Source organism: Phyllobates terribilis, unplaced genomic scaffold (assembly GCF_046119375.1).
Source record: "Phyllobates terribilis strain yellow unplaced genomic scaffold, ASM4611937v1 Scaffold_230__1_contigs__length_3167835, whole genome shotgun sequence".
Lineage (NCBI taxonomy): Eukaryota > Metazoa > Chordata > Amphibia > Anura > Dendrobatidae > Phyllobates > Phyllobates terribilis.
The window spans coordinates 1,594,344-1,608,673 of record NW_027362990.1 but is presented as its reverse complement, the minus strand read 5'-3'; positions in this window follow the sequence as shown (position 1 = coordinate 1,608,673).

The following is a 14,330-nucleotide window of genomic DNA, read 5'->3' as shown; positions in this document are numbered from 1 at the left end:
GGCTTGCCACCGGAGCACGCCACTTTCCCGTTGGCTTGCCACCGGAGCACGCCACTTTCCCGTTGGCTTGCCACCGGAGCACGCCACTTTCCCGTTGGCTTGCCACCGGAGCACGCCACTTTCCCGTTGGCTTGCCACCGGAGCACGCCACTTTCCCGTTGGCTTGCCACCGGAGCACGCCACTTTCCCGTTGGCTTGCCACCGGAGCACGCCAATGTCCCGTTGGCTTGCCACCGGAGAACGCCACAGTCCCGTTGGCTTGCCACCGGAGCACGCCACAGTCCCGTTGGCTTGCCACCGGAGCACGCCACTTTCCCGCTGGCTTGCCACCGGAGCACGCCACTTTCCCGTTGGCTTGCCACCGGAGCACGCCACTTTCCCGTTGGCTTGCCACCGGAGCACGCCACTTTCCCCTTGGCTTGCCACCGGAGCACGCCACTTTCCCGTTGGCTTGCGACCGGAGCACGCCACTTTCCCGTTGGCTTGCCACCGGAGCACGCCACTTTCCCGTTGGCTTGCCACCGGAGCACGCCACTTTCCCGTTGGCTTGCCACCGGAGCACGCCACTTTCCCGTTGGCTTGCCACCGGAGCACGCCACTGTCCCGTTGGCTTGCCACCGGAGCACGCCACTGTCCCGTTGGCTTGCCACCGGAGCACGCCACTATCCCGTTGGCTTGCCACCGGAGCACGCCACTGTCCCGTTGGCTTGCCTCCGGAGCAAGCCACTGTTCCGTTGGCTTGCCACCGGAGCACGCCACTGTCCCGTCGGCTTGCCACCGGAGCACGCCACTGTCCCGTTGGCTTGCCACCGGAGCACGCCACTTTCCCGTTGGCTTGCCACCGGAGCACGCCACTGTCCCGTTGGCTTGCCACCGGAGCACGCCACTGTCCCGTTGGCTTGCCACCGGAGCACGCCACAGTCCCGTTGGCTTGCCACCGGAGCACGCCACTTTCCCGTTGGCTTGCCACCGGAGCACGCCACTTTCCCGCTGGTTTGCCACCGGAGCACGCCACAGTCCCGTTGGCTTGTCACCTGTCACCGGAGCACGCCACTGTCCCGTTGGCTTGCCACCGGAGCACGCCACTTTCCCGTTGGCTTGCCACCGGAGCACGCCACTTTCCCGTTGGCTTGCCACCGGAGCACGCCACTTTCCCGTTGGCTTCCCACCGGAGCACGCCACTTTCCCGTTGGCTTCCCACCGGAGCACGCCACTTTCCCGTTGGCTTGCCACCGGAGCATGCCACTTTCCCGTTGGCTTGCCACCGGAGCACGCCACTTTCCCGTTGGCTTGCCACCGGAGCACGCCACTTTCCCGTTGGCTTGCCACCGGAGCACGCCACTGTCCCGTTGGCTTGCCACCGGAGCACGCCACAGTCCCGTTGGCTTGCCACCGGAGCACGCCACTTTCCCGTTGGCTTGCCACCGGAGCACGCCACTTTCCCGTTGGCTTGCCACCGGAGCACGCCACTTTCCCGTTGGCTTGCCACCGGAGCACGCCACTTTCCCGTTGGCTTGCCAACGGAGCACGCCACTTTCCCGTTGGCTTGCCACCGGAGCACGCCACTTTCCGTTGGCTTGCCACCGGAGCACGCCACTGTCCCGTTGGCTTGCCACCGGAGCACGCCACAGTCCCGTTGGCTTGCCACCGGAGCACGCCACAGTCCCGTTGGCTTGCCACCGGAGCACGCCACAGTCTCGTTGGCTTGCCACCGGAGCACGCCACAGTCCCGTTGGCTTGCCACCGGAGCACGACACTTTCCCGTTGGCTTGCCACCGGAGCACGCCACTTTCCCGTTGGCTTGCCACCGGAGCACGCCACTTTCCCGTTGGCTTGCCACCGGAGCACGCCACTTTCCCGTTGGCTTGCCCCCGGAGCACGCCACTTTCCCATTGGCTTGCCACCGGAGCACGCCACTTTCCCGTTGGCTTGCCACCGGAGCACGCCACTTTCCCGTTGGCTTGCCACCGGAGCACGCCACTGTCCCGTTGGCTTGCCACCGGAGCACGCCACTTTCCCGTTGGCTTGCCACCGGAGCACGCCACTTTCCCGTTGGCTTGCCACCGGAGCACGCCACTTTCCCGTTGGCTTGCCACCGGAGCACTCCACTTTCCCGTTGGCTTGCCACCGGAGCACGCCACTGTCCCGTTGGCTTGCCACCGGAGCACGCCACTGTCCCTTTGGCTTGCCACCGGAGCACGCCACTGTCCCGTTGGCTTGCCACCGGAGCACGCCACTTTCCCGTTGGCTTGCCACCGGAGCACTCCACTTTCCCGTTGGCTTGCCACCGGAGCACGCCACTGTCCCGTTGGCTTGCCACCGGAGCACGCCACTGTCCCGTTGGCTTGCCACCGGAGCACGCCACTGTCCCGTTGGCTTGCCACCGGAGCACGCCTCTTTCCCGTTGGCTTGCCACCGGAGCACGCCCCTTTCCCGTTGGCTTGCCACCGGAGCACGCCCCTTTCCCGTTGGCTTGCCACCGGAGCACGCCACTTTCCCGTTGGCTTGCAACCGGAGCACGCCACTTTCCCGTTGGCTTGCCACCGGAGCACGCCACTTTCCTGTTGGCTTGCCCCCGGAGGACGCCACTTTCCCGTTGGCTTGCCTCCGGAGCACGCCACTTTCCCGTTGGCTTGCCACCGGAGCACGCCACTTTCCCGCTGGCTTGCCACCGGAGCACGCCACGTTCCCGTTGGCTTGCCACCGGAGCACGCCACTTTCCCGTTGGCTTGCCACCGGAGCACGCCACTTTCCCGTTGGCTTGCCACCGGAGCACGCCACTTTCCCGTTGGCTTGCCACCGGAGCACGCCACTGTCCCGTTGGCTTGCCACCGGAGCACGCCACTGTCCCGTTGGCTTGCCACCGGAGCACGCCACTGTCCCGTTGGCTTGCCACCGGAGCACGCCACTGTCCCGTTGGCTTGCCACCGGAGCATGCCACTTTCCCGTTGGCTTGCCACCGGAGGACGCCACTTTACCGTTGGCTTGCCACCGGAGCACGCCACTTTCCCGCTGGCTTGCCACCGGAGCACGCCACTTTCCCGCTGGCTTGCCACCGAAGCACGCCACAGTCCCGTTGGCTTGCCACCGGAGCACGCCACAGTCCCGTTGGCTTGCCACCGGAGCACGCCACTGTCCCGTTGGCTTGCCACCGGAGCACGCCACTGTCCCGTTGGCTTGCCACCGGAGCACGCCACAGTCCCGTTGGCTTGCCACCGGAGCACGCCACAGTCCCGTTGGCTTGCCACCGGAGCACGCCACAGTCCCGTTGGCTTGCCACCGGAGCACGCCACAGTCCCGTTGGCTTGCCCCCGGAGCACGCCACTTTCCCGTTGGCTTGCCACCGGAGCACGCCACTTTCCCGTTGGCTTGCCACCGGAGCACGCCACTGTCCCGTTGGCTTGCCACCGGAGCACGCCACAGTCCCGTTGGCTTGCCACCGGAGCACGCCACTTTCCCGTTGGCTTGCCACCGGAGCACGCCACTTTCCCGTTGGCTTGCCACCGGAGCACGCCACTTTCCAGTTGGCTTGCCACCGGAGCACGCCACTTTCCCGTTGGCTTGCCACCGGAGCACGTCACTTTCCCGTTGGCTTGCCACCGGAGCACGTCACTTTCCCGTTGGCTTGCCACCGGAGCACGCCACTTTCCCGTTGGCTTGCCACCGGAGCACGCCACTTTCCCGTTGGCTTGCCACCGGAGCACGCCACAGTCCCGTTGGCTTGCCACCGGAGCACGCCACTTTCCCGTTGGCTTGCCACCGGAGCACGCCACTTTTCCGTTGGCTTGCCACCGGAGCACGCCACTGTCCCGTTGGCTTGCCACCGGAGCACGCCACTGTCCCGTTGGCTTGCCACCGGAGCACGCCACTTTCCCGTTGGCTTGCCACCGGAGCACGCCACTTTCCCGTTGGCTTGCCACCGGAGCACGCCACTTTCCCGTTGGCTTGCCACCTGAGCACGCCACAGTCCCGTTGGCTTGCCACCGGAGCACGCCACTTTCCCGTTGGTTTGCCACCGGAGCACGCCACAGTCCCGTTGGCTTGCCACCGGAGCACGCCACAGTCCCGTTGGCTTGCCACCGGAGCACGCCACTTTCCCGTTGGCTTGCCACCGGAGCACGCCACTTTCCCGTTGGCTTGCCCCCGGAGCACGCCACCGTCCCTTTGGCTTGCCACCGGAGCACGCCACCGTCCCGTTGGCTTGCCACCGGAGCACGGCACCGTCCCGTTGGCTTGCCACCGGAGCACGCCACATTCCCGTTGGCTTGCCACCGGAGCACGCCACTTTCCCGTTGGCTTGCCACCGGAGCACGCCACTTTCCCGTTGGCTTGCCACCGGAGCACTCCACTTTCCCGTTGGCTTGCCACCGGAGCACGCCACTGTCCCGTTGGCTTGCCACCGGAGCACGCCACTGTCCCTTTGGCTTGCCACCGGAGCACGCCACTGTCCCGTTGGCTTGCCACCGGAGCACGCCACTTTCCCGTTGGCTTGCCACCGGAGCACGCCACTTTCCCGTTGGCTTGCCACCGGAGCACGCCACTGTCCCGTTGGCTTGCCACCGGAGCACGCCACTGTCCCGTTGGCTTGCCACCGGAGCACGCCACTGTCCCGTTGGCTTGCCACCGGAGCACGCCTCTTTCCCGTTGGCTTACCACCGGAGCACGCCCCTTTCCCGTTGGCTTGCCACCGGAGCACGCCCCTTTCCCGTTGGCTTGCCACCGGAGCACGCCACTTTCCCGTTGGCTTGCCACCGGAGCACGCCACTTTCCCGTTGGCTTGCCACCGGAGCACGCCACTTTCCCGTTGGCTTGCCCCCGGAGGACGCCACTTTCCCGTTGGCTTGCCTCCGGAGCACGCCACTTTCCCGTTGGCTTGCCTCCGGAGCACGCCACTTTCCCGTTGGCTTGCCACCGGAGCACGCCACGTTCCCGTTGGCTTGCCACCGGAGCACGCCACTTTCCCGTTGGCTTGCCACCGGAGCACGCCACTTTCCCGTTGGCTTGCCACCGGAGCACGCCACTGTCCCGTTGGCTTGCCACCGGAGCACGCCACTGTCCCGTTGGCTTGCCACCGGAGCACGCCACTGTCCCGTTGGCTTGCCACCGGAGCACGCCACTGTCCCGTTGGCTTGCCACCGGAGCATGCCACTTTCCCGTTGGCTTGCCACCGGAGGACGCCACTTTACCGTTGGCTTGCCACCGGAGCACGCCACTTTCCCGCTGGCTTGCCACCGGAGCACGCCACTTTCCCGCTGGCTTGCCACCGAAGCACGCCACAGTCCCGTTGGCTTGCCACCGGAGCACGCCACAGTCCCGTTGGCTTGCCACCGGAGCACGCCACTGTCCCGTTGGCTTGCCACCGGAGCACGCCACTGTCCCGTCGGCTTGCCACCGGAGCACGCCACAGTCCCGTTGGCTTGCCACCGGAGCACGCCACAGTCCCGTTGGCTTGCCACCGGAGTACGCCACAGTCCCGTTGGCTTGCCACCGGAGCACGCCACAGTCCCGTTGGCTTGCCACCGGAGCACGCCACTTTCCCGTTGGCTTGCCACCGGAGCACGCCACTTTCCCGTTGGCTTGCCACCGGAGCACGCCACTGTCCCGTTGGCTTGCCACCGGAGCACGCCACTGTCCCGTTGGCTTGCCACCGGAGCACGCCACTTTCCCGTTGGCTTGCCACCGGAGCACGCCACTTTCCCGTTGGCTTGCCACCGGAGCACGCCACTTTCCCGTTGGCTTGCCACCGGAGCACGCCACTTTCCCGTTGGCTTGCCACCGGAGCACGCCAATGTCCCGTTGGCTTGCCACCGGAGCACGCCACTGTCCCGTTGGCTTGCCACCGGAGCACGCCACTGTCCCGTTGGCTTGCCACCGGAGCACGCCTCTTTCCCGTTGGCTTACCACCGGAGCACGCCCCTTTCCCGTTGGCTTGCCACCGGAGCACGCCCCTTTCCCGTTGGCTTGCCACCGGAGCACGCCACTTTCCCGTTGGCTTGCCACCGGAGCACGCCACTTTCCCGTTGGCTTGCCACCGGAGCACGCCACTTTCCCGTTGGCTTGCCCCCGGAGGACGCCACTTTCCCGTTGGCTTGCCTCCGGAGCACGCCACTTTCCCGTTGGCTTGCCACCGGAGCACGCCACGTTCCCGTTGGCTTGCCACCGGAGCACGCCACGTTCCCGTTGGCTTGCCACCGGAGCACGCCACTTTCCCGTTGGCTTGCCACCGGAGCACGCCACTGTCCCGTTGGCTTGCCACCGGAGCACGCCACAGTCCCGTTGGCTTGCCACCGGAGCACGCCACTTTCCCGTTGGCTTGCCACCGGAGCACGCCACTTTCCCGTTGGCTTGCCACCGGAGCACGCCACTTTCCCGTTGGCTTGCCACCGGAGCACGCCACTTTCCCGTTGGCTTGCCAACGGAGCACGCCACTTTCCCGTTGGCTTGCCACCGGAGCACGCCACTTTCCGTTGGCTTGCCACCGGAGCACGCCACTGTCCCGTTGGCTTGCCACCGGAGCATGCCACAGTCCCGTTGGCTTGCCACCGGAGCACGCCACAGTCCCGTTGGCTTGCCACCGGAGCACGCCACAGTCTCGTTGGCTTGCCACCGGAGCACGCCACAGTCCCGTTGGCTTGCCACCGGAGCACGACACTTTCCCGTTGGCTTGCCACCGGAGCACGCCACTTTCCCGTTGGCTTGCCACCGGAGCACGCCACTTTCCCGTTGGCTTGCCACCGGAGCACGCCACTTTCCCGTTGGCTTGCCCCCGGAGCACGCCACTTTCCCGTTGGCTTGCCACCGGAGCACGCCACTTTCCCGTTGGCTTGCCACCGGAGCACGCCACTTTCCCGTTGGCTTGCCACCGGAGCACGCCACTGTCCCGTTGGCTTGCCACCGGAGCACGCCACTTTCCCGTTGGCTTGCCACCGGAGCACGCCACTTTCCCGTTGGCTTGCCACCGGAGCACGCCACTTTCCCGTTGGCTTGCCACCGGAGCACTCCACTTTCCCGTTGGCTTGCCACCGGAGCACGCCACTGTCCCGTTGGCTTGCCACCGGAGCACGCCACTGTCCCTTTGGCTTGCCACCGGAGCACGCCACTGTCCCGTTGGCTTGCCACCGGAGCACGCCACTTTCCCGTTGGCTTGCCACCGGAGCACTCCACTTTCCCGTTGGCTTGCCACCGGAGCACGCCACTGTCCCGTTGGCTTGCCACCGGAGCACGCCACTGTCCCGTTGGCTTGCCACCGGAGCACGCCACTGTCCCGTTGGCTTGCCACCGGAGCACGCCCCTTTCCCGTTGGCTTGCCATCGGAGCACGCCCCTTTCCCGTTGGCTTGCCACCGGAGCACGCCCCTTTCCCGTTGGCTTGCCACCGGAGCACGCCACTTTCCCGTTGGCTTGCAACCGGAGCACGCCACTTTCCCGTTGGCTTGCCACCGGAGCACGCCACTTTCCCGTTGGCTTGCCCCCGGAGGACGCCACTTTCCCGTTGGCTTGCCTCCGGAGCACGCCACTTTCCCGTTGGCTTGCCACCGGAGCACGCCACTTTCCCGTTGGCTTGCCACCGGAGCACGCCACGTTCCCGTTGGCTTGCCACCGGAGCACGCCACTTTCCCGTTGGCTTGCCACCGGAGCACGCCACTTTCCCGTTGGCTTGCCACCGGAGCACGCCACTTTCCCGTTGGCTTGCCACCGGAGCACGTCACTGTCCCGTTGGCTTGCCACCGGAGCACGCCACTGTCCCGTTGGCTTGCCACCGGAGCACGCCACTGTCCCGTTGGCTTGCCACCGGAGCACGCCACTGTCCCGTTGGCTTGCCACCGGAGCATGCCACTTTCCCGTTGGCTTGCCACCGGAGGACGCCACTTTACCGTTGGCTTGCCACCGGAGCACGCCACTTTCCCGCTGGCTTGCCACCGGAGCACGCCACTTTCCCGCTGGCTTGCCACCGAAGCACGCCACAGTCCCGTTGGCTTGCCACCGGAGCACGCCACAGTCCCGTTGGCTTGCCACCGGAGCACGCCACTGTCCCGTTGGCTTGCCACCGGAGCACGCCACTGTCCCGTTGGCTTGCCACCGGAGCACGCCACAGTCCCGTTGGCTTGCCACCGGAGCACGCCACAGTCCCGTTGGCTTGCCACCGGAGCACGCCACAGTCCCGTTGGCTTGCCACCGGAGCACGCCACAGTCCCGTTGGCTTGCCCCCGGAGCACGCCACTTTCCCGTTGGCTTGCCACCGGAGCACGCCACTTTCCCGTTGGCTTGCCACCGGAGCACGCCACTGTCCCGTTGGCTTGCCACCGGAGCACGCCACAGTCCCGTTGGCTTGCCACCGGAGCACGCCACTTTCCCGTTGGCTTGCCACCGGAGCACGCCACTTTCCCGTTGGCTTGCCACCGGAGCACGCCACTTTCCAGTTGGCTTGCCACCGGAGCACGCCACTTTCCCGTTGGCTTGCCACCGGAGCACGTCACTTTCCCGTTGGCTTGCCACCGGAGCACGTCACTTTCCCGTTGGCTTGCCACCGGAGCACGCCACTTTCCCGTTGGCTTGCCACCGGAGCACGCCACTTTCCCGTTGGCTTGCCACCGGAGCACGCCACAGTCCCGTTGGCTTGCCACCGGAGCACGCCACAGTCCCGTTGGCTTGCCACCGGAGCACGCCACTTTTCCGTTGGCTTGCCACCGGAGCACGCCACTGTCCCGTTGGCTTGCCACCGGAGCACGCCACTGTCCCGTTGGCTTGCCACCGGAGCACGCCACTGTCCCGTTGGCTTGCCACCGGAGCACGCCACTTTCCCGTTGGCTTGCCACCGGAGCACGCCACTTTCCCGTTGGCTTGCCACCGGAGCACGCCACTTTCCCGTTGGCTTGCCACCTGAGCACGCCACAGTCCCGTTGGCTTGCCACCGGAGCACGCCACTTTCCCGTTGGCTTGCCACCGGAGCACGCCACAGTCCCGTTGGCTTGCCACCGGAGCACGCCACAGTCCCGTTGGCTTGCCACCGGAGCACGCCACTTTCCCGTTGGCTTGCCACCGGAGCACGCCACTTTCCCGTTGGCTTGCCCCCGGAGCACGCCACCGTCCCTTTGGCTTGCCACCGGAGCACGCCACCGTCCCGTTGGCTTGCCACCGGAGCACGGCACCGTCCCGTTGGCTTGCCACCGGAGCACGCCACTTTCCCGTTGGCTTGCCACCGGAGCACGCCACTTTCCCGTTGGCTTGCCACCGGAGCACGCCACTTTCCCGTTGGCTTGCCACCGGAGCACTCCACTTTCCCGTTGGCTTGCCACCGGAGCACGCCACTGTCCCGTTGGCTTGCCACCGGAGCATGCCACTGTCCCTTTGGCTTGCCACCGGAGCACGCCACTGTCCCGTTGGCTTGCCACCGGAGCACGCCACTTTCCCGTTGGCTTGCCACCGGAGCACGCCACTTTCCCGTTGGCTTGCCACCGGAGCACGCCACTGTCCCGTTGGCTTGCCACCGGAGCACGCCACTGTCCCGTTGGCTTGCCACCGGAGCACGCCACTGTCCCGTTGGCTTGCCACCGGAGCACGCCACTTTCCCATTGGCTTACCACCGGAGCACGCCCCTTTCCCGTTGGCTTGCCACCGGAGCACGCCCCTTTCCCGTTGGCTTGCCACCGGAGCACGCCACTTTCCCGTTGGCTTGCCACCGGAGCACGCCACTTTCCCGTTGGCTTGCCACCGGAGCACGCCACTTTCCCGTTGGCTTCCCACCGGAGCACGCCACTTTCCCGTTGGCTTGCCACCGGAGCACGCCACAGTCCCGTTGGCTTGTCACCTGTCACCGGAGCACGCCACTGTCCCGTTGTCTTGCCACCGGAGCACGCCACTTTCCCGTTGGCTTGCCACCGGAGCACGCCACTTTCCCGTTGGCTTGCCACCGGAGCACGCCACTTTCCCGTTGGCTTGCCACCGGAGCACGCCACTTTCCCGTTGGCTTGCCACCGGAGCACGCCACTTTCCCGTTGGCTTCCCACCGGAGCACGCCACTTTCCCGTTGGCTTGCCACCGGAGCACGCCACTTTCCCGTTGGCTTGCCACCGGAGCACGCCACTTTCCCGTTGGCTTGCCACCGGAGCACGCCACTTTCCCGTCGGCTTGCCACCGGAGCACGCCACTTTCCCGTTGGCTTGCCACCGGAGCACGCCACTTTCCCGTTGGCTTGCCACCGGAGCACGCCACTTTCCCGTTGGCTTGCCACCGGAGCACGCCACTTTCCCGTTGGATTGCCACCGGAGCACGCCACTTTCCCGTTGGCTTGCCACCGGAGCACGCCACTTTCCCGTTGGCTTGCCACCGGAGCACGCCACTTTCCCGTTGGCTTGCCAACGGAGCACGCCACTTTCCCGTTGGCTTGCCACCGGAGCACGCCACTTTCCCGTTGGCTTGTCACCGGAGCACGCCACTGTCCCGTTGGCTTGCCACCGGAGCACGCCACAGTCCCGTTGGCTTGCCACCGGAGCACGCCACAGTCCCGTTGGCTTGCCACCGGAGCACGCCACAGTCCCGTTGGCTTGCCACCGGAGCACGCCACTTTCCCGTTGGCTTGCCACCGGAGCACGCCACTTTCCCGTTGGCTTGCCACCGGAGCACGCCACTTTCCCGTTGGCTTGCCCCCGGAGCACGCCACTTTCCCGTTGGCTTGCCACCGGAGCACGCCACTTTCCCGTTGGCTTGCCACCGGAGCACGCCACTTTCCCGTTGGCTTGCCACCGGAGCACGCCACTGTCCCGTTGGCTTGCCACCGGAGCACGCCACTTTCCCGTTGGCTTGCCACCGGAGCACGCCACTTTCCCGTTGGCTTGCCACCGGAGCACGCCACTTTCCCGTTGGCTTGCCACCGGAGCACGCCACTGTCCCGTTGGCTTGCCACCGGAGCACGCCACTGTCCCTTTGGCTTGCCACCGGAGCACGCCACTGTCCCGTTGGCTTGCCACCGGAGCACGCCACTTTCCCGTTGGCTTGCCACCGGAGCACTCCACTTTCCCGTTGGCTTGCCACCGGAGCACGCCACTGTCCCGTTGGCTTGCCACCGGAGCACGCCACTGTCCCGTTGGCTTGCCACCGGAGCACGCCACTGTCCCGTTGGCTTGCCACCGGAGCACGCCTCTTTCCCGTTGGCTTGCCACGGGAGCACGCCCCTTTCCCGTTGGCTTGCCACCGGAGCACGCCCCTTTCCCGTTGGCTTGCCACCGGAGCACGCCACTTTCCCGTTGGCTTGCCACCGGAGCACGCCACTTTCCCGTTGGCTTGCCAACGGAGCACGCCACTTTCCCGTTGGCTTGCCACCGGAGGACGCCACTTTCCCGTTGGCTTGCCTCCGGAGCACGCCACTTTCCCGTTGGCTTGCCACCGGAGCACGCCACGTTCCCGTTGGCTTGCCACCGGAGCACGCCACGTTCCCGTTGGCTTGCCACCGGAGCACGCCACTTTCCCGTTGGCTTGCCACCGGAGCACGCCACTTTCCCGTTGGCTTGCCACCGGAGCACGCCACTGTCCCGTTGGCTTGCCACCGGAGCACGCCACTGTCCCGTTGACTTGCCACCGGAGCACGCCACTGTCCCGTTGGCTTGCCACCGGAGCACGCCACTGTCCCGTTGGCTTGCCACCGAAGCACGCCACAGTCCCGTTGGCTTGCCACCGGAGCACGCCACAGTCCCGTTGGCTTGCCACCGGAGCACGCCACTGTCCCGTTGGCTTGCCACCGGAGCACGCCACTGTCCCGTTGGCTTGCCACCGGAGCACGCCACTGTCCCGTTGGCTTGCCACCGGAGCACGCCACAGTCCCGTTGGCTTGCCACCGGAGCACGCCACAGTCCCGTTGGCTTGCCACCGGAGCACGCCACTTTCCCGTTGGCTTGCCACCGGAGCACGCCACTGTCCCGTTGGCTTGCCACCGGAGCACGCCACTGTCCCGTTGGCTTGCCACCGGAGCACGCCACTGTCCCGTTGGCTTGCCACCGGAGCACGCCACTTTACCGTTGGCTTGCCACCGGAGCACGCCACTTTCCCGTTGGCTTGCCTCCGGAGCACGCCACTTTCCCGTTGGCTTGCCACCGGAGCACGCCACTTTCCCGTTGGCTTGCCACCGGAGCACGTCACTTTCCCGTTGGCTTGCCACCGGAGCACGTCACTTTCCCGTTGGCTTGCCACCGGAGCACGCCACTTTCCCGTTGGCTTGCCACCGGAGCACGCCACTTTCCCGTTGGCTTGCCACCGGAGCACGCCACAGTCCCGTTGGCTTGCCACCGGAGCACGCCACTTTCCCGTTGGCTTGCCACCGGAGCACGCCACTTTTCCGTTGGCTTGCCACCGGAGCACGCCACTGTCCCGTTGGCTTGCCACCGGAGCACGCCACTGTCCCGTTGGCTTGCCACCGGAGCACGCCACTGTCCCGTTGGCTTGCCACCGGAGCACGCCACTTTCCCGTTGGCTTGCCACCGGAGCACGCCACTTTCCCGTTGGCTTGCCACCGGAGCACGCCACTTTCCCGTTGGCTTGCCACCTGAGCACGCCACAGTCCCGTTGGCTTGCCACCGGAGCACGCCACTTTCCCGTTGGCTTGCCACCGGAGCACGCCACAGTCCCGTTGGCTTGCCACCGGAGCACGCCACAGTCCCGTTGGCTTGCCACCGGAGCACGCCACTTTCCCGTTGGCTTGCCACCGGAGCACGCCACTTTCCCGTTGGCTTGCCACCGGAGCACGCCACCGTCCCTTTGGCTTGCCACCGGAGCACGCCACCGTCCCGTTGGCTTGCCACCGGAGCACGCCACCGTCCCGTTGGCTTGCCACCGGAGCACGCCACTTTCCCGTTGGCTTGCCACCGGAGCACGCCACTTTCCCGTTGGCTTGCCACCGGAGCACGCCACTTTCCCGTTGGCTTGCCACCGGAGCACTCCACTTTCCCGTTGGCTTGCCACCGGAGCACGCCACTGTCCCGTTGGCTTGCCACCGGAGCACGCCACTGTCCCTTTGGCTTGCCACCGGAGCACGCCACTGTCCCGTTGGCTTGCCACCGGAGCACGCCACTTTCCCGTTGGCTTGCCACCGGAGCACTCCACTTTCCCGTTGGCTTGCCACCGGAGCACGCCACTGTCCCGTTGGCTTGCCACCGGAACACGCCACTGTCCCGTTGGCTTGCCACCGGAGCACGCCACTGTCCCGTTGGCTTGCCACCGGAGCACGCCCCTTTCCCGTTGGCTTGCCACCGGAGCACGCCCCTTTCCCGTTGGCTTGCCACCGGAGCACGCCCCTTTCCCGTTGGCTTGCCACCGGAGCACGCCACTTTCCCGTTGGCTTGCCACCGGAGCACGCCACTTTCCCGTTGGCTTGCCCCCGGAGGACGCCACTTTCCCGTTGGCTTGCCTCCGGAGCACGCCACTTTCCCGTTGGCTTGCCACCGGAGCACGCCACGTTCCCGTTGGCTTGCCACCGGAGCACGCCACTTTCCCGTTGGCTTGCCACCGGAGCACGCCACTTTCCCGTTGGCTTGCCACCGGAGCACGCCACTTTCCCGTTGGCTTGCCACCGGAGCACGCCACTGTCCCGTTGGCTTGCCACCGGAGCACGCCACTGTCCCGTTGGCTTGCCACCGGAGCACGCCACTGTCCCGTTGGCTTGCCACCGGAGCACGCCACTTTCCCGTTGGCTTGCCACCGGAGGACGCCACTTTACCGTTGGCTTGCCACCGGAGGACGCCACTTTACCGTTGGCTTGCCACCGGAGCACGCCACTTTCCCGCTGGCTTGCCACCGGAGCACGCCACTTTCCCGCTGGCTTGCCACCGAAGCACGCCACAGTCCCGTTGGCTTGCCACCGGAGCACGCCACAGTCCCGTTGGCTTGCCACCGGAGCACGCCACTGTCCCGTTGGCTTGCCACCGGAGCACGCCACTGTCCCGTTGGCTTGCCACCGGAGCACGCCACAGTCCCGTTGGCTTGCCACCGGAGCACGCCACAGTCCCGTTGGCTTGCCACCGGAGCACGCCACAGTCCCGTTGGCTTGCCACCGGAGCACGCCACAGTCCCGTTGGCTTGCCACCGGAGCACGCCACTTTCCCGTTGGCTTGCCACCGGAGCACGCCACTGTCCCGTTGGCTTGCCACCGGAGCACGCCACTGTCCCGTTGGCTTGCCACCGGAGCACGCCACAGTCCCGTTGGCTTGCCACCGGAGCACGCCACTTTCCCGTTGGCTTGCCACCGGAGCACGCCACTTTCCCGTTGGCTTGCCACCAGAGCACGCCACTTTCCCGTTGGCTTGCCACCGGAGCACGCCACTTTCCCGTTGGCTTGCCACCGGA